This window comes from Palaemon carinicauda, chromosome 41 (genome assembly GCF_036898095.1).
Source record: "Palaemon carinicauda isolate YSFRI2023 chromosome 41, ASM3689809v2, whole genome shotgun sequence".
In the NCBI taxonomy this organism is placed as follows: domain Eukaryota; kingdom Metazoa; phylum Arthropoda; class Malacostraca; order Decapoda; family Palaemonidae; genus Palaemon; species Palaemon carinicauda.
Window position 1 is genome coordinate 53,920,131 of NC_090765.1, and position 25,848 is coordinate 53,945,978.

Genomic DNA, 25,848 nt, shown 5'->3' on the forward strand with positions numbered 1-25,848 from the left:
ATTTATATACTTGGCAAGTGAGCTAACTGCATGTAAACTTGTCAATAATTCAAGGTATTCCTCGTCCTTCTTTTAGATGTAAATAAAATAATAGAAATTTTACTGTGCATAGAGTAATATGATATTGTCAAAAGACATATTATTATTATTATTATTATTATTATTATTATTATTATTACTTGCTAAGCTACAAACCTGGTTGAAAAAGAAGGATGCTATAAGCCCAGGGGCGCCAGCAGGGAAAATACCCCAGTGAGGAAAGGAAACAAGAAAAAGTAAAATATTTTAAGAACAGGAACATCAAAATAAATATTCCCTATATAAACTATAAAAAATTTAACAAAACAAAAAGAGAAATAAAGTAGAATAGTGTCCGAGTGTACCCTCAAGCAAGAGAACTCTTAACCCAAGACAGTAGAATAGTAATGTCAATCACTAATTCAATGAAATTAGAGAGAAGATTCACTTATACAAAGGGTCAATATATGTTAAAAAATACATACCTTTACACTGGTGATGATTGCTTTCCATTACCTGATGCTGAAACGACTGACCCTAAACATCCAAATTTTACAGATTCGCGTTTCCTGTGCTTGGGTGTCGATGACCCTTTTATTCATAATAATCCAGGTGGATGTAAACCAATCTTCTTTGTTCGTTGGCCCTGAAGCTGTTCTGTGGGGCAAGACAAGTTATTATGAAAACACCTTTCGAAGTTATTTGTCATTAACGGTTAATTATGACAGGGGTAGACTGGAATCACAGTCACCTGTGATGTTCTGTACTGTATTCGTATTTAAGTTACTGGTCTGGTTACTGACTGGTAGATATTCATCTATTTCTCAATTACCCAATTATGAAACATTTATTATTGTAAACCTCATTGAATCTATTATTATTATTATTATTATTATTATTATTATTATTATTATTATTGTTATTATTATTATTATTATTATTATTACTAGCTAGGCTACAATCGTAGTTGGGAAAGCAAGATGCTATAAGCCGTAGGGCTCCAATAGGGGAAAATTACACCAGTGAGGAAAAGAAATAAACAAACGATATAAGAAGTAATGAAAAATTAAAATATTTAAAAAACACTGACAACATTAAAACAGATATTTCATATATAAACTATAAAAAAAAAGACTTATACCACTGTCCCTTGCCTTTGCCATACACGAGTGGCATTTGAGCCTTCAAAGTGTATATTATAACATAAAACATTTAATAACATTAAAACGGATATTTCATATATAAACTATAAAAAAGGACTTATACCACTGCCCCTTGCATCTGCCATATACGAGTGGCATTTAAAACCTTCAAAGTGTAGATTATAGCATATTAGTAAAATTTCTCTATTTCCTTCTTGCAGGGGAAGCAAAGAGGCCCTTGACCTACCCAGACTCGGGCTTTGCCCCCCGGGCACAGCAAGGAGAGAAGGTAAGTGGTTAACAATTCATCACTTTCAGCTCTGGGCATCCCACCATCATTAACCTGTATCAGTCTCTGTCAGGCGCTTTATTCCCTTCAATAACTTTCCCAATACGGTCCATCGCCTTCTTCCTTCCTGGTTTAATAAGCTTATTTTGATGTTTTCATTATGGGCGCCATCTCTGTAATCTCATTTACATATTTTTTTTTTTTGCTGTTGTAATGTATTTCTTATGTGAGATTTTTTTTTTTTATTATTAATCTGTCTCGTTATTTTGATTTTGGTTAAGGCTATTTATAATTTCTTTATGTTAATGTTTAATTAACACCGAACCCATTAGAATAATTCGAGAATTACATTTATGGAGAAAGAAAATCGTTTCATAATCTAATTTTTGCGACTGTGAAGTTTTAAGTTTATGTTTTGGTAAGAAAAAAAAATTTAGACATTTAATCGTATTCTGAGTTTCCGTTTTCAAAATTTAACGTTTTTGAGAAGCATAGGTTTTGTAGATAATATTTGAATTTTAATTTATCATAGATTTAAAAAAAATATTCATCTTATAGCTATTATGTTTTTTGATAAATAGGATTTATACATGTAGTGTTTCCCATCCAGAATTTATTCGAACCAGCTTTGTAAGGGTCAAGTTTAACTGATTGGGCTGGTAAAACGTTGTTGTTGTTTTTTTTTATTATTATTCTAAATAATTTCCCAAGACGTTGAGAACAGTTTACGCAATCTGGCCAGGATTTGACTTATCAATTCTGTCATCTGGAGATTTAGTGACATACCACCATCCATATTTTTTAGTGACATACCATCATCCATATTTTTTAGTGACATACCACCATCCATATTTTTTAGTGAGATACCACCATCCATATTTTTTAGTGACATACCATCATCCATATTTTTTAGTGACATACCACCATCCATATTTTTAGTGACATACCATCATCCATATTTTTTAGTGACATACCATCATCCATATTTTTTAGTGACATACCACCATCCATATTTTTTAGTGACATACCATCATCCATATTTTTTTTGTGTGTGATTGATCAAATCCTCTTAGTAGTTAAATAGTGAAAACTAGCACACGTCTGGGTCTGTTCATTTGTTGCATGTCAGTGCCACTTCACTGAGCATGATTTAACCAGAAAGAATGTAGGCCGTGAGTACATCCGGAAGTATGGGTGCAACAATCCCAACTTCCGGTGATGCAATAGTGAAGTTGACGATATGAAAACAATTGAGGACCGGCATAAATTGATTTGTGGGTTTTGATGATTTGGTAAACTCGTCAATGGGAAAAAAAGATTTCGTGATTTTCCTATTATCAGCAAATACTTTTTGCGCATCTAGTTTATAGTTTTTAAGCTCGATACGTGTGAATTTTCAAGAATTAAACGTTCAGGAAACTATTTGACAACTCATTCAGTAGTTTGCACAATCACTTAACGGTGAACTAACTGTGAACTATGATTCGCGAGAGGAAATGTCAGTGGACTGCAGATTATTGCAAAATAGATTCGCAACTTTCACAGATTAAATCCAGACGAGTAATTCCTAATTGGTCATGACTGATAGTTCCTTCTAGAATGGACTGGGAAAAATGAATGGAGATTTCCCTGGACATTTTTAACCTAGAAAAGTTAATGAAGAAATTCCGTATTGTAAATTGAAGGCCATCCGGATATTGCCTTCAAAAAAACGTACCAACCCTTGATCAGAAACCATACCCAAAGTGTCAGCCTTGATCGCCCTGCGGTTTTAAAGGTCTAATTATAACATCGGTAAACTTTTCATTAATCACAGGATATTTTTCGCCCCTGACGATCGCTAGACTGGGGTTCGAGTCACGCTAAGGATCGATAGTTTCTTGTAGTGTCTGCAACCTCACCATCCTTGTGGGATAAGAAGGGGGCGGGGTTTGCGGGAGCCGATAGGTCTCCCTACTGAGTCATCAGCAGCCATTGCCTGGCCCTCCCTGGTCCTAGCCTAGGTGGAGAGGAGGCTTAGTTGATGATCATTATATATATATATATATATATATATATATATATATATATACAGCATATATATATATATATATATATATATATATAATTATATACACATACACACACGTGTGTGTGTGTATGTGTATATAATTATATGTATATATATATATATATATATATATATATATATATATATGTGTGTGTGTGTGTGTGTGTGTGTGTGTGTATATATATACATATGTATGTGTATATGTAAATATACGTATATATATATATATATATATATATATATATATATATATATATATATATATATATATATATATATATAAAAGCGTATGGCCAGTCTCTAGGGCACTGCCTGGCTAGCTTTGGCATTGTCACTGTCCCTTGCCTCTGCCATTCACGAACAGTGTTTAAATCATTAAGTGATATTACAGAATATCTGAACTAAAAATAAGTCCATTAATCCAAGGCCTGGCAATGCCTGTTCTCATCGATGCAGAATATCAAAATTTTGTATTGCATACAATTTAAAACCTTTGAAATCTGAGAAGAGAGTGCTTGATTACAGCAGGTGAACTGTCAATCATTTATAGTCAGGTGAACTGTTCGGCAAACTGTCTCTCTCCCATCTGAGAAGAGACTGCTTGATCACAGCAGGTGAACTGTCAAGCATTTATAGTCAGGTGAACTGTTCGGCAAACTGTCTCTCTCCCATCTGAGAAGAGACTTCTTGATTACAGCAGGTGAACTGTCAATCATTTATAGTCAGGTGAACTGTTCGGCAAACTGTCTCTCTCCCATTATCATTTTCAAAGGGAAAATGCTGCTTGCACGACTGCTTCAGCGCATAGGAAGGAGTGGGGGAGGGGTGACGCCAGCAGATGTAAACTTCCGATTGCAATTAACTTTTTTTTTAAGGGTCCAATTACCGCCAGAGCAGATGTACAGCATCTAATAGCGATGGGATATGTTTGGTAATAACTACTGCAGGTTACCTTTTCTTTTTGTCACAAAAGTTAAAATGCAGAATTTTTTATGTTTTGCCAATAGTTATGTAGCGAATTTAGTAAAAGAGAAAGTCGTGAGTCCGATATAGCCTATATACAGTATATATGTATATATACATATATATATATATATATATATATATATGTGTATGTATATATATACTGTATATATATATATATATATATACTGTATATATATATATATATATATATATATATATATATATATATATATAAATTTAATTTTTTGGAAGGCAGAATTTTTAATTTTTTGGTCAGAAAAACATTATCAGACAATTTATCGGTTTCCGAGTAATTTTCTCTGTTTAAGATTTTAACCTTTTTAAGAAACGTTGATTTAATAGATAGAATTAAAGTTTTCTTTATAATCATAGATTTTTATCTACTGTATTTTTTATCAATTAGATGTAATATATATATATATATATATATATATATATATATATATATATATATATAATTTTTCTCTCGAATTTATCCGAGCCAGTAAGAGTCAAGTTTGATTCATTATGTTGGTAAAAATCTTCCCTTAAAAATAAAAAGAAAATTATTAATGAGTGATGGAAATTTAGTTTGATTTTTCACACGTGATTTAATGTTGATTGACCACGACATAGATGACGACAACAACAACAACAACAACAACAATTTTTATAACATAAATAATCTTTAAACGATATTTAAAAATATCCAGTTATACCAATACTCCCTCACAGCATCAACCTAACCAAAGGTCGTGGGCGAATTTAGAATTCGAAGCGCGTCTGGGGTGGGAGTGGGCACGGGCGTGCTGCTGTGTGTGGGCGGAAATGCGTGCCACCGGAAACTCCACCCAAAGGACTTGGAGCAGCAGCAGCAGCAGCCATGCAGCACACGGCTAACAATGTTATCGACTACGAACGCATTCTTGGTATTTTCCACTGCTAACAATGGGCTGCTTTCACGTGTCCATTTTGTTTGTAAAAGCGATGCTTTATCGTATTTCATTTGCACAAACGATGCTTTATCGTATTGTTTTATTTGCAAAGGGATGCTTTTTCTTATTCTATTTACAAATTAATGCTTTGTATTATTTGTAAAATTTATGCTTTTTTGTATTATTTTATTTGTAAATGTAATGCTTTCTGGTATTTTATTTGCAAAATTGTTTTCTCGTTTTGTTTTATTTGCACAAGTGATGCTTTCTCGTAATTTTTTTTACACAAATGATGCTTTCTCGTATTATGTTATTTGCACAAATGATGCTTTCTCGTACTTTGTTTGCACGTGATGAATTTTTTTAATGTTTCATATCCAAAAGTGATGCTTTCTCGTATTTTATTTGCAAAAGTGATACTTTATCGCATTTTTGTTTAGCTAAAGGGATTTTACAGAAGCTATTTGTGGTTATTTGTATTAATTAATGTTTATGAAAATCTTCCAAGAAATCTTTTACTCTATATTTAACAAAAGACACCGGGTTTTTCGTCATTATTTCTTTGGAAGCGTTATTTTAATTTCATGAAAGGTGGGGGTCTTTAATCATGATAATCTTGATAACCGGGCATTTACATTTCATAAAAAATATCTTAAGTTTTTTAGATGTAATAACGGACCCTTCCAAAATCAAGGCTGGAAAAGTCTATTTTATTGGTTCGATGAAAGAAGTAAAAAAATATAGCCTATGTGATAGAGGTTGATAGATAAAGGATATTCATAAAACTCGGAGAGAGAGAGAGAGAGAGAGAGAGAGAGAGAGAGAGAGAGAGAGAGAGAGAGAGAGAGAGAGAGAGAGAGAGAGAGAGAGAGAGAGAGAGAGAGAGAGAGATACTGTAATTTTCGCTGTTCTGAACCGTTTTTGAGAAACAGGTTTTATTGCTATACTTGAATCATTATTTGTCATTTCTAAAACATTTTTTTTTATCCAATTGACTGATATTTGATTTCCTATAAAAATGTTTTAAAATATCCTTTTAATTAAGTATAGTTCAATGATCTAAAAAAAGTTTCAAGGTAATTTTAGTTGTGCAAAATGTTGGAAAACTAATAATTTTTTTTTTTTTTTTTTTTTTTTTTACAAAGATAAACTTTCAAAGAAGAATCTTGTAAGTAATCTTGTCTACGAAATTTGCATTTAAGTTCACGCACCTATGACCACCACAGACCTTCCTCAACACCATCAAGCGCTTTCATCGTTGTACGATTTGTGGCTGTATCAGCACCTGACCAGCATGGACAATTCTTCCTGCTTGTTAGCAAGGCCAAAACTAAGCCAGGTCTTAAGTTGCACAGATTAAATATATTATAAGGAATACTTATTCTAGGTTAAAAATGTAATATATAATGGCATTTTAGACTTATTTGCTATAAAATTGGTACTCGATTTGTCAGACTGGGGTTCGACTCCCGCTCAAACTCGTTAGTTTATTTGGTCACTGCAACCTCAACATCCTTGTGAGCTAAGGATAGGAGGTGTTTGGAGGAGCCTATAGAACTATCTGCTGAGGCATCAGTAGCCATTGCCTAGCCCCCGTTGTTCCTAGCTTGTGCTCTGATCATATGTATATATGGTCAGTCTCTAGGGCATTGTCCTGTTGATAGGGCAATGTCCCTTGCCTCTGCCATTCATGAGCAGCCTTTAAAGCTATAACAGAAAGCATATTAGTAGGCTTCATAATTTCTAACCCTGAAGACACAACCATTTTAAAGAATTACAGCTTGAGAACGGAGAGGAAACGGTGCTATTGAAAATGAGAACAGCGGCAGCAGACCTTGTATTTTCCGTATGACCAGGATGCTCCTCATCCACTCAGTGACCCTAATTACCGGAAGTTACCCCCCTCTCCGGTAAGCTTCCCTCCGTTTCATCTCCCGTGAACTCTAAGGTCGGGTAAACCGCGGTCAAATTGACCGTTGGTTCCGATGGCTTGGATGTTATTAGAAATTCTGAATTACTAAACCAAGGCCGGAGTTGCTTTATTCTTTGGACCTTTTTCCTTTAAACCTTCGGATCTTTCTTTCTTTAGACCTTTGTATCTTTCTTCCTTTAGAACTTCAGACCTTCGGATCTTTCTTTCTTTACACCTTTGTATCTTTCTTCCTTTAGACCTTTGGATCTTCGGATCTTTCTTTCTTTACACCTTTGTATCTTTCTTCCTTTAGTTAGACCTTTGGATCTTCAGATCTTTCTTTCTTTAGACCTTTGTATCTTTCTTCCTTTACACCTTTGGATCTTCGGATCTTTCTTTAGACCTTTGTATATTTCTTCCCTTCGATTTTGGATTTTTTTTCCTTTAGACCTTTGGATCTTTCTTCCTTTTGACCTTTGTATCTTTCTTCCTTTAGACCTTTGGATCTTTCTTTATTTAGACCTTTAGATCTTTCTTCCTTTAAACCTTTGTATCTTTCTTCCTTTAGACCTTTGTATCTTTCTTCCTTTAGACCTTTGGATCTTTCTTTAGACCTTTGGATCTTCGGATCTTTCTTTACACCTTTGTATCTTGCTTCCTTTAGACCTTTGGACCTTCGGATCTTTCTTTCTTTACGCCTTTGTATCTTTCTTCCTTTAGACCTTTGGATCTTCGGATCTTTCTTTAGACCTTTGGATCTTCGGATCTTTCTTTAGACCTTTGCATCTTTCTTCCGTTCGATTTTGGATCTTTCTTCCTTTAGACCTTTGTATCTTTCTTCCTTTAGACCTTTGGATCTTTCTCTATTTAGACCTTTAGATCTTTTTTTCATTTTGACCTTTGGATCTGCCTTCCTTTAGACTTTGATCTGACCTTTACTCATTAGATCTTAGACAAAAGTATCCTCGTTATGGTGGAAGATTGTAGACTTTAGCCAAAGCCATTGTTCCGTGAACGAAAAATAAGATAAAGATCAATAGATGGGTAAAGGAAAAGGAAATTAGGTCATAATCTATTAAATGAAAACAAAATACAAACGTAAAGGATAATAATAGTAATAATGATAATGATAATAATAATAATAATAATAATAATAATAAATTATTATTATTATTATTATTATTATAATTAATAATATTAATAATATTGATAATAATAATTTATCATCCTAGATTTTTAGACCAGACATTCCAATGACAGCGAGGTTCCTAATAGGATGCGTCGAACAGGAAATTGTCATTCATTTGCTGTTCCCGAGACGGAAGTTCCCTAACCCAAAATAATGACGCATCATTGAATGAAATAAATGGACTGCAGTTATGAATAGCTGTGACATTAATGATATTCTCATCCCCCTCACTAAGCTACTATTTCAGCCATTTAAAGGTTTAATTATTATTATTATTATTATTATTATTATTATTATTATTATTATTATTATTATTATTACTTTCTAAGCTACAATCCTAGTTGGGAAAGCAGGATGCTGTAAGCCCACGGAAACAAGGAAAAAATGAAATATTTTAAGAACAGTAACAACATTGAAATAAATATTTTCTAAATAAACTATAAAAACTTTTAACAAAACAAGAGGAAGAGGAATAAGATATCGCTACTGTGTAGAACCATTTTTCATTTATCAATTCTCTAATTTGAATCTTGTTTAATACAAACAAATTTGATATTACTATAGTCAAATTATGATGTCCTTAAGGAGGTCAGTTGAAGGAGTCCGTTCTTATTCAGCGAATTTCCTTTCAATCCGATTCAGAAAGTAAATTCGTTGTATGAGAACTGAAAGTAGAAGAGAGATCTAAGTGGATTGTGATTTACTTCAGTTTTAAATAACCGAGAAAACTGGCCAGGACAAGTATAGAGCAAATTGGATATGCCAGAATTTTCCTGCTTTTCTATTTTCAAAGCCAACTTTTTCGGAAGTGATTCAAAGGAATCTGTAAAAGGTTGAGGAAAGGGGTAGTTGCGTGCGCACTAAACTAAAACATTATCGTTTTAGTAAGCTATTACCTCCGGCAACGAAGTTGGAAGGTTATGTTTTCACCCATGATCGTGTGTTTTTGTGTGTGTTTGTTAGTGAACAAATTCCTGGTCACAATTTTAATCGTAGAGTAATGAGACTTGCAGGGATTAAATGTCATGTAAAAATCTGGAAATTATTACATATTTGGAAGGTCACGGTCAAGCAAAATGTCCAATTCACGTAATCTGCCATAAGATTGGATATCGTTGTCACAGACTTCAAACTTGGTTCCTGTTTGATTGCATGAAAATTCACGTCTATTAATACATTTTAAGGTGAAAGGTCGAGGTCAAGGATGAAAAATAAGCTGCCGCGGCGGAGGTCTTCCCTCTACTGAGTGCCCTTCTAGTTTCAGAATTGATCGAACGGAATTTGTGAAAGGTCGAGGAAAGGGGTACTTGCGCGCGCACTATGCTCAATAATGATCGTTTTAGTAAGTTATTTGAAGAGTGAACTTCTTATCATTGCCAATGAACAAATCTCTATTACCCAATTATCAAATATAAATTAGATTAATATCTGGTGTACACAGACTAAATGAATGTCGTGACTTCAGTTCCAAATGATGGGTAAAATTCCTAAAAATCTCACATGCCTCTTTTATGATTATATAAACGTTTATTCCCCTTATGCTGAGTCATCAGCAACAATTGCCTGCCCCTCCTTGATCCTAGCTTGGGTGGAGAGGAAGCTTGAGCAATGATTATATGTATATGTGGTCACTCTCTAGGGCATTGTCACTGTTCCTTGCCTCTGTCACTCATGAGCGAAAAATAAAATAAAATAATATAAAATGGGTAAAGGAAAAGGTCATAATCTATTAAATGAAATTTTGAATGCGTGACGCAATTCAGATAGGACCTGTTGCTTTCTCCGGTCGCCTTGGTGACCGCTGAGGTAGGGGCAATAGGGGATTCAACATATGAAGCTTCATTTGTGGTGGATAACGGGACAGGGTAGACTGTGGCACCCTAGCAGTACCAACGAAACTGCTGAATATGGGGCGTTGGCTGATAGGTAATATTTCATAATTTGTACTGGTATATAAAAAGTTGTAGCAAGGTTTGGCGCCGATGTTTCTGTTCATTTTTTAATTGAAACTTCTATTCTGCCTAACCTATCGCATGCAATGGCTATTCTCTGCCTATTTCTCGTCTACATCTCTGCTCCTTATGATAAATTATGCCCCTCGTCAGGCTGGGAGGAGCGAATAGAAGAAATGTCTTCTTTTATGTCGGCTAACCCCCCCCCCCAAAAAAAAAAAAATGGGGGAAGTTCATGTTAGATAGATGAATGAATACAAGTTTAAAGGATCATATGAATATGTATTGAGGCTCAATGGAATTATTTTGGGAAATTCAGTCTCAATGGAATTATCTTGGGAAATTCAGCCTCAATGGAATTATTTTGGGAAATTCAGACTCAATGGAATTATTTTGGGAAATTCAGCCTCAATGGAATTATTTTGGGAAATTCAGCCTCAATGGAATTATTTTGGGAAATTCAGCCTCAATGGAAATATTTTGGGAGATTCATAGCACTAAGGCAACCTCTCATACGATGTTAGGAGCGAGCGGAATAGAATCTACTATATTGATGATAGCAGTGTGCGTAGTAATTTGCCCTAATTTAGGAAGGAGTGCCAAACCCGGTGCTTACGTTATAAAGCATTTACATTTGAGTCGACTCTTGCTGCTTCTTGCGAACAAACATAAAATCCAGGAGTATCGTGATAATTTTTCTAAAAGGAACGGGCTTATGCATTTTACACAGATTTTTTTTATGTATACTGTATATATATATATATATATATATATATGTGTGTGTGTGTGTGTGGTGTGTGTGTGTGTGTGTGTGTGTGTGTGTGTGTGTGTAGCAAACTCTAGTTAGGGTTATTAACAATTCTAGCAAGCGAGCAAACTCTAGTTAGGGTTACCAACAATTCCAGAAAACGAGTAAATTTTAGTTAGGATAAGGTTGGTTTATTAACAGTTCCAGCAAACTCTTGTAAACTATCTCCCACCGCTGGAAGAGCAGCGAGATGAGGTTCCTTCCCAAATATCGAGTCTTGAAAACCGCAACTCGAGACTGTGTCAGCTTTGTTTTCTCCCTTAAGCAGCAAAAAATAACAGATACAAGGCTTCTTTAGATACTCAAGTAGAAAAAAAATTATTGCTCAGTAGAATTCTAATCTCAAATTATGTTGGTTATTAATATAAAATTTATAGATTAGCTAATGGTTGAAATAGTATTGAAAAATTGTAGATTAGCTAATGATGGAAGTATAATTGAAAATTTGTAGATTAGCTAATGATTGAAATATAATTGAAAATTTGTACATTAGCTAATGATTGAAATATAATTGAAAATTTGTACATTAGCTAAAGATTGAAATATAATTGAAAATTTGTATAGCTAATGTTTGAACATAATTAAAATGTTTAAATTAGCTAATTATTGTAATATAATTGAAAATTTGTAGATTAGCTAATTATTGGGATATAATTGAAAAATTTGTAGATTAGCTAATGATTGGAATATGATTGAACATTTTTAGATTAGGCAATGGTTGATATATAATTGAAATTTTTTAGATTAGCTAATAATTGAAAGTTTGTATATTAGCTAAAGATTGAATTATCATTGAAAGAAAACTGTCATAATTTCTTGGGGGTGTAGAAATCAAAGATAGACATTCATCTGCTGGTCCTCAGGATAAGGATACGCCCAATACATTTGCCAGAATTTCTATACATTTATATATCATGGAATTCTTTACTTAAACTAAAAGGAAGCTTTGTAAAAGCTATTGGGGTTCACATTAGACTTGATAGACAAGTTCAAAGAGAAAGAGTATTTTAGGACCTGAAGAATTTACGTTGTTCTAAGAATAGAAACTTGCATGTTTTGTAAGGCATGTCAAGATAGGATAAAAATGAGAGAGAGAGAGAGAGAGAGAGAGAGAGAGAGAGAGAGAGAGAGAGAGAGAGAGAGAGAGAGAGAGAGAATTGTATTTCAAAAAAATCTGAAAAATGGGGTAGGACAAAAGAAGGAAGAGGGGAGGACGGAAAAATAAAGGAGAAAATGAAGTAACCAGGGGGGGATGTGGGACAGAAAGATTGGAAGGAAGACAGGCAACCTAAGAGGAGGTGAATGGGGCCTGGGGTAAGGGGGAGGGGGATTCGGGAGGGGGATGGGAGGTACCTGGGAAGTAGGTAAAGGCAGCAGGTTGCGTCAGGGGTTTTTGGGGTAGGGTTACTAGCAGGACGATGGACTACAAGCTGTAACCAGAAACCCAACCAACACCCCAGACCCAATCGCCCCCTCCCCCCTCCCAAAGCTCTCTCTCTCTCTCTCTCTCTCTCTCTCTCTCTCTCTCTCTCTCTCTCTCTCTCTCTCTCTCTCAAATATAGATTTTTCACTTTTTCATCATATAAAATTAATCATTCATCACAAGGCCTTTTCACAAGAGATATTTTCGAAGTTTTGATGGACCCCTCTCTCTCTCTCTCTCTCTCTCTCTCTCTCTCTCTCTCTCTCTCTCTCTCATGAGTAATGAATAAAATGAAACATGAAATTTTGTTCTCTTTTTCATCATCATATAAAAGTGATCATTCTTCACAAGGCTTTCTCTCTCTCTCTCTCTCTCTCTCTCTCTCTCTCTCTCTCTCTCTCTCTCTCTCTCTCTCTCTCTCTGAGTAACCATTTCTGGTCCCTCCATCCCTTCCACCAATGTCCACTTCATCCGCACGCAGCATCCACAACATCCATAGGGATGCTTTTGTCACTGGCTAAGCTATGTTCAACCTACTATCGAACAGGGAGATGTTATGGACAGGAACTTAATCTGTTGTGGATGAAACATTATTATTATTATTATTATTATTATTATTATTATTATTATTATTATTATTATTATTATTACATGCTAAGCTACAACACTAATTGGAAAAGCAACATGCCATAAGCCCAAGGGCTCCAACAGGGAAAATAGCTCAGTGAGGAAAGGAAACAAGGAAATGAGAGAATTAACGATTAAAATAAAATATTTCAGGAATAGTATCAACATACAAAAAACCTCACATGAACCATAGAAACAAAATAAGAGGAAGAGAAATAAGATAGAATAGTGTGCCTGAGTGTACCCTCAAGCAAGAGAACTCCAACCCAAGCCTGTGGAAGACCATGGTGCAGAGGCTATGGCACTACCCAAGACTAGAGAACAATGGTTTGATATTGGAGTGTCCTATATTGTTAATTACTTTTATTGTAGTTTCCTTGTTTCCTTTCCTCACTGGGCAATCTTTCCCCTATTGGAGCCCTCGGGCTTTATAGCATTCTGCTTTTCCAACTGATGGTTGTAGCTTAACAAGTAATAATAATAATCAAATCAAGGTTGTCGAAGATGGTAAAATATTGCCTGTTGCCTCATCCGAAGATGGTAAAATATTGCCTGTTGTCTCAGCCTTAATTTGGTGATCAAAGGCAAACAGAATGACAGATTTTATATCTGGTTTTCCAATGAGAGAATTTGGGGAAATGGTCTGAAAGGTTTTAGACTTCAGCAGGATCTTTAGTTATTTGAAGGATCAAATGTCTTTTTATTGTTTATATATGACATATCTGTTTTTGACGTTGTTAATAGTTTATATAGGACATATCTGTTTTGACGCTGTTACTGATTTTAGAATGATATATTGTTAATTTATTCTCATCATTTATTTATTTCCTTATTTCCTTTCCTCACTGGGCTATTTTCCCTGTTGGAGCCCTTGGGCTTATAGCATCTTGCTTTTCCAACTAGGGTTGTAGCCTGACTAGTAATAATAATAATAATATGTCCATTTTAACGGGACCTTTGGTAAATCAGTTGTGATATGTTCCGCAGATAGATATATTAAAAGAACCTGCAAATACATCGATATGGGATTTTAAAAGAAATAGATACTAATTTAGAGATGCTGAACGATTAAACATAAAAAAATACTTCGCATACAACGGTTAACGTAAAAAATAATAGCTTTCGCAAATAAACACTACATAAGACTAACGTACTTTTAACATCGTCAGCCCAAAGTATAGATTTTGAGGATTTCATCATGATATTCCGGAAAGGAACATTTTGGAGTTTTTATTCTTTACAGGTTACCCGACTGTCCATTGTAATTACTCGTCCTTTGCAATCACTCGTTCTTTGCAATTACTTGTCCGTTGTAATTACTCGTCCTGAGGAGGTTTGAAGACAGTAAATGTCGCGAGACTTGACTGACAGGACTTGCATCACCGTCTAATTTACTCTGTTCATTGGTGGGAGGAAGGACGCTGGTGACTGGTACCAAGGATTTCTATAGGCCTTGACTGGTACGACACAAGAATATACGCTCCCAGGGTCTAAGCGATGTCAGGCAGGGCAGCCGATTGGGACTACGGTCTACCGCCAAAGACAAAGCTGTCACTCAAAAAGAAGGCAACCGTGCTTACCCTATACCGAAAAAAATAATGAAAAAAAAAAAAAATAAATAAACATGTTAATAGAAGATTGGTGGGCATACTACCGAACAATATATAAACCAACAAGTCAGTCAGATCGAACAATGTTATGGGTGACAAGTTGTTGATATTTTGGGTGATTTAATATTTATATTTTTCACTATTAACGTTTTGATCACGTTTTTAACCATAATGCCACTAGCTATTGTTTGTAAATTTTCTTGCAGATTCCTATTAATTTTGATGAAGCTAGCAATACGTAACATCTATATTTATTCATTATTTTTTGTTTTTGTTTTACAGTAGTGTTAATGAAGCCATCAATACTGTTCAATATACTGAAAATCATTGCAAAACATTCAAATGTCTATTATTATCATATCAGGTCTACATTAGAATATTCTCATTTAATCGTATTAACTCTGCCGTACAAATTCTGTATGAAATAAGTTTGATTAATTGGGTTGGTTAATCTCCTCCCTTTAATAATACAAATACAGAAATATTTAACACCTTAACATCGCACCCAAAAGGAGAACAAAATAAATCTTCATCTGTAGAACAAAATCATCTTCACCTTTAGAACAGAATAATCTTTACCTTTAGAACAAAATAAATCTTCACCTGTAGAACAAAATAAATCTTCACTTGTAGAACAAAATAAATATTACCTGTAGAACAGAATAAATCTTCACCTGTAACAGAATAAATCTTCACCTTTCCACCATATTCCACCTGCTATCTAATTATGCAGATCCGTGAACAGAGAGAGAGAGAGAGAGAGAGAGAGAGAGAGAGAGAGAGAGAGAGAGAGAGAGAGAGAGAGAGAGAGAGAGCTTATCAGACACGAGAAAACCTAAAAACGAGTTTCAAATTCCTCACCAGATCATTAATTGATCCGTAATTATTGTTCTTCCTTTTTCTCACGACACCTGAGCCCAAAATTAGGTGACGAATTCAGATCAAGTTCGAGCCCGGTAATAATGCTAATTAAAACAGATGATTATATTCTTTTGTCATTGACTGAGTGTTCTTATGTTTAACTAGTGCTAAGGGTTGTGGTGGCCGATGTGGTAACGTCCCTGACTGGTGAACGCCAGACTGGGGTTCGAGTCCCATTCAAACTCGACTTTGGTCGCTGCAACATCACCATCCTTATGAGCTAAGAATGGGGGGTTTGGGGGAGCTTATAGGTCTATCTGCTGTCATCAGCAGCCATTGCCTGGCCTTCCTTGGTCCTAGCTTGGATGGAGAGGGGGCTTGTGCGCTGATCATATGTATATATGATCAGTCTCTAGGGCATTGTCCTGCTTGATAGGGCAATGTCACTGTACCTTGCCTCTGCCATTCATGAGTGGCCTTTAAAACCTTTACAGGGCCAGCATTAGGACTTGAATTCAAAGCTCTCCTGGACATAGTATTAATAATAATCCAGGACCTAAGAAGTGAATTCAGCACTAGGGACCATACGTAGGTCGTTGAAAAGGAATTTGACTAGTTAGGTGCCGATATAGCCCTTGGCTTGTGCAGAAGAGCGTGCTAGTTGAATCAGCACAGATATTGAGGATAGTGATGGACTCCTAAGGAAGCTGGATGCAACCCGGAACCCCACACTAAAACAACAATGACAATAACAATATTAGTAGATATACTTATAGTACAGCTTATTATATTCGGTCCCTCTGCTGTGAGCGAGCTAAAAAGTTAACGGAAACCGAGAAACAAAGTAGAGTAAGAAATCCGTGTCAGATGACTTCTAGTTTTATCTGGGCCTTCTACGATAAAGGAGACACATGTTCCTTTTAAAGTGAACGACAAACCTTTATCTAGTTATGTATCTTGGCTACCGTTAAAGAAATTGGGTGGAGGAACGGTTGGCAATCAGTGAAAGAATCAGAAAGATTTTTCTTTTTTTGCCCTTCAGACACGACAGTGATAATCATCTTGAATTTTAATATATAGACTTAGGTAGACTTTTAATTCAGGATGCTAATGACTGTGCCAGTGTTAGATATGATTAAATAGATTAAATGTTTTAATTTAAGCCTCCCCAAGAGAGATTAGTTCACCAAACTTGCAACTGGGCTACACAAACCACGAGAAGATTTGGGAGACCCAGGCCTACATGGCTGAGGACTAAACCCTACCCAAGAGAGATTAGTTCACCAAACTTGCAACTGGGCTCTACAAGGCACTAGAAGATTTGGGAACCCAGGCCTACATGGCTGAGGACTAAGTAGGAAAGGATAAATGGAGAAGTATTGACTTAAAAGCTCAAGATAGAGACGACTGGCGAAATCTAACCGAGGCCCTTTGCGTCGATAGGTGTAGGAAATGATGATGATGAATTTAAGCCATACTTGAATGATAGATATATTTTCAGGTCCTCGGGAATCTGAAGGACTCTGAAACATTTGTGACAATTAAAAAAAAAAGAAAAAAAAAAAAAACTGAAGCAAGAGAAGAGAATTTACGTGTCGAAATTATAATTTTCTTGAACATTCGTATAAAAGGTTAGTTAATAAATTCCTTAAGGTATGAATATTTTTTTTATGTTCAAGTCGGTTTTCTAAACTACATTAAAAGTGCAAAATGCATCGCTAGACAGGCAATAAGATTAACAGTTCTCTGTGACTATAATTGATGGTAGAAAGTGATAGCAATTAGATTATTTTTTATTTCTTTTTTTAAATAGATTAAAGAATCTTGCGAACTGCGACTGGACTCTTTTTCCAAACATTTTTTAGTTGAACCATCAATAAAATTACTTATATATTGTATTTAATCATACTTTAAAAAAAAGAATAAATGGATTTTAGAAAATTGCGTGCTGCGACTGGGATCTGTCTGCACGCAATTTTGAATGAACCATCAATAAATTTATTTATTTACTGTATCTAATCATATTTTTTTTATGGATTTAAGAATTTTGCGTACTGTGCCTTGGCTCTTTTTGCACCCATTTTTTTTTTTTTTTAGTGAACCATCAATAGAATTATTTATTTATTAATGTATTTAATCATATTTATATTTTCTTTTCTAAATGGATTGAAGAATTTCGCGTACTGCGACTGGGCTCGTTTTGCACGCATTTTTTGTAGTGGACCATCAATATAAAATTATTTGTTTATTATATTTAATCATATTTTTCCTTTATATTTTTTGCAAGCCGTTTGGTATTTCGAAATAACCTGAACGAGACACTCATATATACACTGTATGACAGGGACCTGGGAATGGAAATGCGTATAGACATCTTTTACGCAATTCCCTCTATCGCGTCATATTTCCCCCCTACAGGCAATTCCTCTCAGTTCCGGTCTAATTCCACTCGTCAAGGGTGTGCTATCACAATCCGGAAGTCTTTTTCCCCCCGTTATTTGAGAATCGGTTCCCACCGTTAATTAAACACGAGCCGTTTCGCAATCCATGTTTGGCAAAAGCCACCCACCCCCCCTTCAGTAGATTCAGATTTTTGTCCATTTCTTTTATTATTATTATTATTATTATTATTACTATCCAAGCTACAACCCTAGTTGGAAAAGCAAGATGCTACAAGCCCAGGGGCCCCAACAGGGAAAAATAGCCCAGTGAGGAAAGGAAATAAGGAAATAAATAAATGAAGAGAACAAATTAACAATAAATCATTCTAAAATAAGTAACAACGTCAAAACAGACATGTCATATATAAACTATTAACAACATCAAAAACAAATATGTCATAAATAAACTATAAAAAGACTCATGTCCGCCTGGTCAACAAAAAAGCATTTGCTCCAACTTTGAACTTTTGAAAAGCGTTAAAACAAATATCCCTCTGAGTATGATTTAAGCAGTGGATTGTGATGGAAATTTTGCAATGGATGACAGAAAATTTGCCTTTGATGTTCAGATGTCAAAGGAAAGATTTTAGATTCGTACCCCAAGATTCATCAGTAGCTGGATTTGCTGTTTTCGTTTTTAGTAAGATATAAGCGAGATTAATTTCCTCTTTCAAAACGTACAACAAACTTGACGAAGGCATAATCTTTAAATATTATTAGCTAATTTGAAGATATAGCTATTGGTGTTTCGGAAAACAGGCGAAATCCAATTTCGAAAAGTTTATAAGACAAAATTGCAAGTGGACAAAAATTGGAAGTATAAGTTTAAGAATTGAAACATGTAGCAGGGTATAAAAATGTCCAAAGCAGACGAACATTTCGTATACCTTTCCACCTAGCTAATCATTGATGTAACATCTCCGTACACGTGCCCAATTTTTTTTTTTTTTTTTTTTAAATAAATGATTTATCACAAACACTTCTATATTAGATATTGATTACTTACAGTGTGCGATCTACTTAGGCCATGGAAAAAGTTTCTTGCATCTCTTCAACGTTTTTCCGTCAATGTCATCTATAGCCTTTCGTCTCTTGAGGCCTCAAACGTATCTAAACTCATTCTTCGGTGCACTGAATTGACTTTCTCTTGGTCATGTTCAGTAAACCTTGATTTATTAACGAGGATTTATATACTTTTTTTTCAGTTCTCCTCAAACCCCGGAAATATATATTTTACTGTACAAGTTCTTGGTAAAACTGTAATCTCTCAATGGGGGACTTTCTTCATAAAAACAAGTTATACATCCCTTATATGGTGTACCCCTTTAGCAGGGAGGTTTCAGAGCCTCAGTACTATTCAATGTACTTACTGTTAAGGCATATCAGTATATTTTCCCTTTCAAATACTACAATCTCTTACAAATTCTCCTAACCTTATCGTTCCATAGATAGTAATCTAATCGGTTTACTGTAAGGTTTCTACTAAATCACTGCTTAGGCTTATATCTCCTTACACTTCTGAATCATACGCCCTTCTCAACGACCTCTCTCTCCCATTCTTCCTCCATGACTGAGCCATCTTCAAACACACCCATTCTCTCTTGTCCCACGGAGAAAAGATTTTTCCTTTCATTCTGATCGCTACGCCCTTCTCAACAACCTATCTCTCCCATTCTTCCTCCATGACTGAGCCATCTTCAACCACACCCAGCCTTTCTTGTCCCACGGAGAAAAATATTTTTCCTTTCATTCTGATAGCAGTCACACTACAATCAAGGAGAGATAAATACCTGTGCTATTTCTACATATTACATTTATTGAAATCTGCATTCCTATAGAAAAAAAATAGGTGTAAAACCATATATAGTGATTATGAAAACTTTGAATACTTAAAAAAAAACTTGATATTTCAGAAGCTCGTTAAGCGTAATCGCAAGGGGAAAAAAGGGTCTGTTATTGTTTGTGATAAGAATAGGATTGCTCAAGTTCTAATCAATACGCCTTTGTACGTGGGTTGAAGTGTGGTAATCATGTAACCCGCCAGCATTTTTTATTTATTTAGAAAAATCATTATTGCTTATGATGTAACGTACTTTATGGAGTTATTATTTGCTTTATAATGTAACGTTCTCTTATGGAGTTATTTGCTTTATAATGTAACGTGATCTATGGAGTTATTATTTTCGGAGCTATTTTCTTTATAATGTAACTTACTCTTATGGAGTTATTATTTTCCTTATAACGTAACGTACTTTTATGGAGTTATTATTTTCTTTATAATGTAAGGTACTCTTATGGAGTTATCTTCTTTATAATGTAACGTACTCTTATGGAGTTATTATTTCATAATGTAACGTACTCTTTTGGGAGTTATTATTTATTTTCTTTTAATATAACGTACTCTTATAGAGTTATTATCTTCTTTATAATGTAAGTTACTTTTATGGAGTTATTATTTTCTTTATAATGTAATGTACTCTTATGGAGTTATTATTTCCTCCCCAAATGGTGTATGTATCTATTTGAAATACGCTAAAGCATAGACCGTCCATATTTGCCCACTCGGCAAACCCCTTGAGGACCTCATTTCAGGTCATTATGATATATAAGAGGAATAGATAATGATGCCATTGTCCTTATAATAAGCTTTTCTTTCATATTCAACACCTGTTTAAGAGGCTTTTATTTACCTACACGTTTCTTGCATGGGATTTGTTCGTTTTGTTACACTGTTTACTGCTTTCTTGTCAGCTTTCCATATCTTAATCATAATAAGCAGTTAGAATTGGATTTTTAGAATAAGGCAATATGTCTTCGCTAGGTCCTGGAGGCCATTCAACACTGTGGTAATGAGCTTGAAGAATATCATACAAATGAGGATTATGGCTCAAGAGGCAACTCATATAGGGTTGTTGTGGTCCATTGTAAACGTCTCAGCCTGGCACTCTACTGGACTGGGGTTCGAGACCCGTTCAAGCTCGATAGTTTCTCTAAGTGTCGTCAACCTAACCATCCTTGTAAGCAGAGGATGAAGGTTTTGGGGAACATTTAGGTCCACCTGCTGAGTCATCAGCAGCCATTGCCTGATCCTCCCTGCCCCTAGCTTGGGTGAAGAAGTAGTTTGGGCGCTGCTCATATATATATATATATATATATATATATATATATATATATATATATATATATATATATATATATATATATATATGGTCAGTCTCTAGGGCGTTGCCCTGATAGGGGATTGTCACAGCACATTGCCTCTGCCATTCATGAGAGGCTTTTAAATGCATTGGGACTTTTATAAGTTGCTTTTTCATCTACAGCATTATTTCAAAAGGACGTTTTCATATATATATATATATATATATATATATATATATATATATATATTTATATATATATGTATATATATGTATATATATATATATATATATATATATGTATATAAATTATATATATATTTGTATGTATATATATATGTATATATATACAGTATGTATATATATATATATGTATAAATATATGTATATATATATGTATAATATATATATATATATATATATATATATATATATATATATATAATTTGTAATCAAACGTCGCATTTTAATTAACACGCCATTCTTTTTCAATCAGGTCTAACGAACATAACGAATGAAGCCTTATAAGGATTCTACCGTATCGCAAAGTGACTAAACTAACATCCTTAAATCTGGTATCAGTTTCTTATCTTCCGCCAACAAGTACACAATATATATTGTCGATAAGCAGATAGTACTTTGAGTGTATGGTTTGAGGACAATCACTTTCTTATTAAATGGCATCCTTGTTCTTAAATTCAGCCGCTTTCTTCTCTTTTGTTTTTGGAAGAAACGTTTTATATCAATCCTTTCAATAAGTGGTCTTGTATACTAAGGATGGCAGATAAACATTTTATATATATGCATATATATATATATATATATATATATATATATATATATACATATATGATATATATACACGTATATTCACATATATAGGTGTATATGTGTATATATATAGGTATGTGTACACACACACACACATATATATATATATATAGGTATGTATATATATACATATGTATATAATATAATATATATATATATATATATATATATATATGATACTTTCTTACTAGTTTTATACGTTTTTTTTTTAATAAGTAACCCTATACTATTGATTTTACTACACACTGAATATCTTAATATTGACACTTACAGTACATATTCAGTGTATGTGTACATATAATTTATACATACATACATATGTATGTGTTCATACATATACACACATACAATGATTATCCCTCAGGACAGCTTGTACTTTAAAGTAACAATTTGAATTTACTGTACCATCAATAGACTCGAAATGAATGTCCAGTAGCGCAGTGCCATGGGTGCGCCTCAAGCCCGTACTGTATACATTACTTAAAGATCTTTGCTGAGTTTAACTGAGTCCATAAGGGTCCCTAGCTGTATTACTTTGCAGCCTTCAACTACTCCTGCGTTCCCAACTTCCTTCCTTCCTTCCATCTTGCTATCCAACCTCTTTATCTTTTACTTCATACGACCCCCCCCCCCACCAGTTGCACATGGGAGCTAAATGACCTCCCTGGCCCTAGGGCTGGGCCTTATGGCGTAAATTCTTAAATCCTACCCGGATAATTTGCACTTCCGGTTTCAACAATTCCTTAAACTAGGTCAATAGAAGGACCAAGAACTCATATGTACCTCCAGTAAATCCCATTGAATAAGAAGATAAACGGTTATTGCAAATGAACTGTTTTTTTTTCTAAATAGAAAAAAATATATATTGATGATGCTGAAGTTTATTTCCTCTAACTATATCACAATTTAAAAAAAATACATTTTTAGCTGATAGGTAAAAAGAGTATGCCCTATTTGTTTCATTTATGAGTAGAATAATTTCTAAGTAGGCCATGTCGCTCCGTAATTCTATATAATAAAAGTGATATATACAGATCAGTGTTTAAAAAAAATTCCAAGTGTGGTCACAAAGGTGATTTCGACTGTAGAACTCGTCAAATACATGAGAGTTCGCCTTTTAACCCTGGTAGAAATACAAACGCAATACCAAGAAGCTAGGAGACGAAACCCTGTTTATTGAAACACTTAAAAGAACAAAGCAACAGCAGGAGAAAAAAGAGCAAGAAGAAAATTTAAAAAGAAAACAACAACAGGAGAAAAAAACAAGAAGAAAATTTAAAAAGAAAACAACAACAGGAGAAAAAAACAAGAAGAAAATTTAAAAAGAAAACAACAACAGGAAGAAATAAAGTAAAAGAAAAAAAAGCAAGAAAGTGTCAAAATCCTGTCATTTGAGCCACGGTGAGAGAACAGAAGCAGGAACAAAGAAAAGAGAGAGAGAGAGAGAGAGAGAGAGAGAGAGAGAGAGAGAGAGAGAGAGAGAGAGATTTGTAAGAAGGGAGAGGAGGATAGAGGGGATTGGCACCGCTTAATACAATTGAGCCAACCTTATCCTTCCTTGCTTTGCTTATTCGCTGCCTAGGGGCTGTTCCCCAGGAACTTAATTCACAGGCGACGTCGTTATGTCAGTCAGTTCGCATCTACCGAGAGGATACGGTGTGGCCGTAACCTACTTTTCAGGACAGACAGAGACATAGCCCGTAGGAAGAGAGGGTGATATTCGCCTACAGTACTTCATCTATAACATTTATATATGTGATAGAGCCTACGTTTCGGGACAGATGTAGGAATAGAGGATGCTATTAACCAATAGTTCTCCATCTATAACATTTATAAACGAATTTTTTTTCTGAAATTATTGCTTTTAATTTTTTTCTGAAATTATTGCTTTTAATTTTTTTCTGAAATTATTGCTTTTCATGTTCATAGTAGACAGTAATTGATCAATCAGTTATCTGGTTTAATAGTAAACTCTAGTAAATATATACATAATAGAGGAGTTTTCCTTAAATTATGTTGATTTAATGGCAGACTCTGGTAAATACTGTATATACATAATGGGGAAATTTTTTCTCAAAATTATGTTGGTTTTAAGGGCAAACACTGGTGAATATAAAATAAGAGGTATTTGCCTGAAATTATGTTTTAATGACAAACGCTGGTGAATATATACATAATATCTGGTAAATATTAACATAAGAGACGTTTTCCTGAAATTTTGTTGTTTTGATGGCAAACGCTGGTATATATATACATAAGAGAAATTTTCGTGAAATCGTGTTGCTTAAATGATGGTAAACTTTGGCAAAATATTTGAGAGAGAAAGCTGGCATTCAGAAGAGGAAGTGCCAAACGCAAAGAAAAAAAAATATCCATAAGCATGCCACTAAACATCTACCTCTTGAAGAGATGAAAGATTCTGACTTATTTGGCTTCTTGAGCAGCACAGGCTCTTGATCGTGAGAGAGAGAGAGAGAGAGAGAGAGAGAGAGAGAGAGAGATTTGAAGAAGGGCATACATACATACATACATTCATACGGACTTCTTGTATGCAAGGTAGTTATTATATCCTCTGAATATTGAAATCCTTAGTTACATTTTTTTCTAATACCAGATGAGAGAGAGAGAGAGAGAGAGAGAGAGAGAGAGAGAGAGAGAGAGAGATTGTCTGCTTTACCTGGTAAACAAGCAAGTTCCACCCAACCACACAGGGAAAGTGATATAAACTCACCAGATTGGAGGGAATGGAGGGAGGACAGCCGAGAAGGGAAGGAGGGCGAGTGGGTCATAATGTCTACAATCTCCCCTCCCCTCCTCACACCCTCCCCCTCCCCACACCCTCCATCCTCTATCAGGTCACGTGGGGCATCAGAGAGAGAGAGAGAGAGAGAGAGAGAGAGACTGGGGGACAGTCGTACAAACACCGAGTGACCCTTGTTTGTTTGTTTGTATGTGGGACAGAAGCTGTATAAGCCAGCTAATAAGGGGGATTTCGACGAACACGGCTTACGATTGATCTGTAGACTCGAAAACATAGTATAAATATATCTACCTAATAAATTACTGGAAAAAAAGAAAAATTAATATTCAGATCACATCTCGTGGGCGAAATGCTTGGTGTCACACCTCGTATGCCTACGGAATTGGAAGGGGCGTTAGATTCAACACAATCAACTAAAAAAATACAGGCATATTTTGATTACCATTAGAGACTTTGAAATCTATGTTTTCCTTATTATTCTCTGGAGAATTGTGCCTATTTCTTTCCAATATGCCATAGTAACACACTTGTGATCAAGTATGTGAATACATGGTTTCTCCTCCTTCAATTCATTATCATGGCAATTGAATTTGTAGATCTAAACAAAAAGGGCAGGCATACATACATACATACAGTTGCATTTTTTGTAATACCAGATCAGTAACCTTTGTAGTGATCTGATGCTCAGGAGTTTAAATTTAATGTAGATACAGCAAAATATAGTCAAGGGAAGTTATAAATACCAACAAGTATCGAATATTTATAACGAACATAAGACCCTTATTCACAAAATTTACCGCACATTACTCAAATTCCCAATGGTACGAAGGTGTGTGTGTGTTGTTGAGTTGACCAACGAACTCTGTTATGGAGACAAAAGGGAAAGGAATGAG

At 34.7% G+C, this 25,848-nt stretch overlaps 1 long non-coding RNA gene across 2 annotated transcripts in view; it reads left to right on the forward strand.

The window, feature by feature from the left end:
* Positions 1-25,848, forward strand: part of LOC137632663 (uncharacterized) — a 290,790-nt gene that overhangs the window by 105,358 nt on the left and 159,584 nt on the right. For both annotated transcript variants that reach the window (XR_011042076.1, XR_011042077.1), the window contains exon 3: positions 1,382-1,449. This is a non-coding gene — a long non-coding RNA (uncharacterized lncRNA). The remainder of the gene's footprint in view (positions 1-1,381; positions 1,450-25,848) is intronic.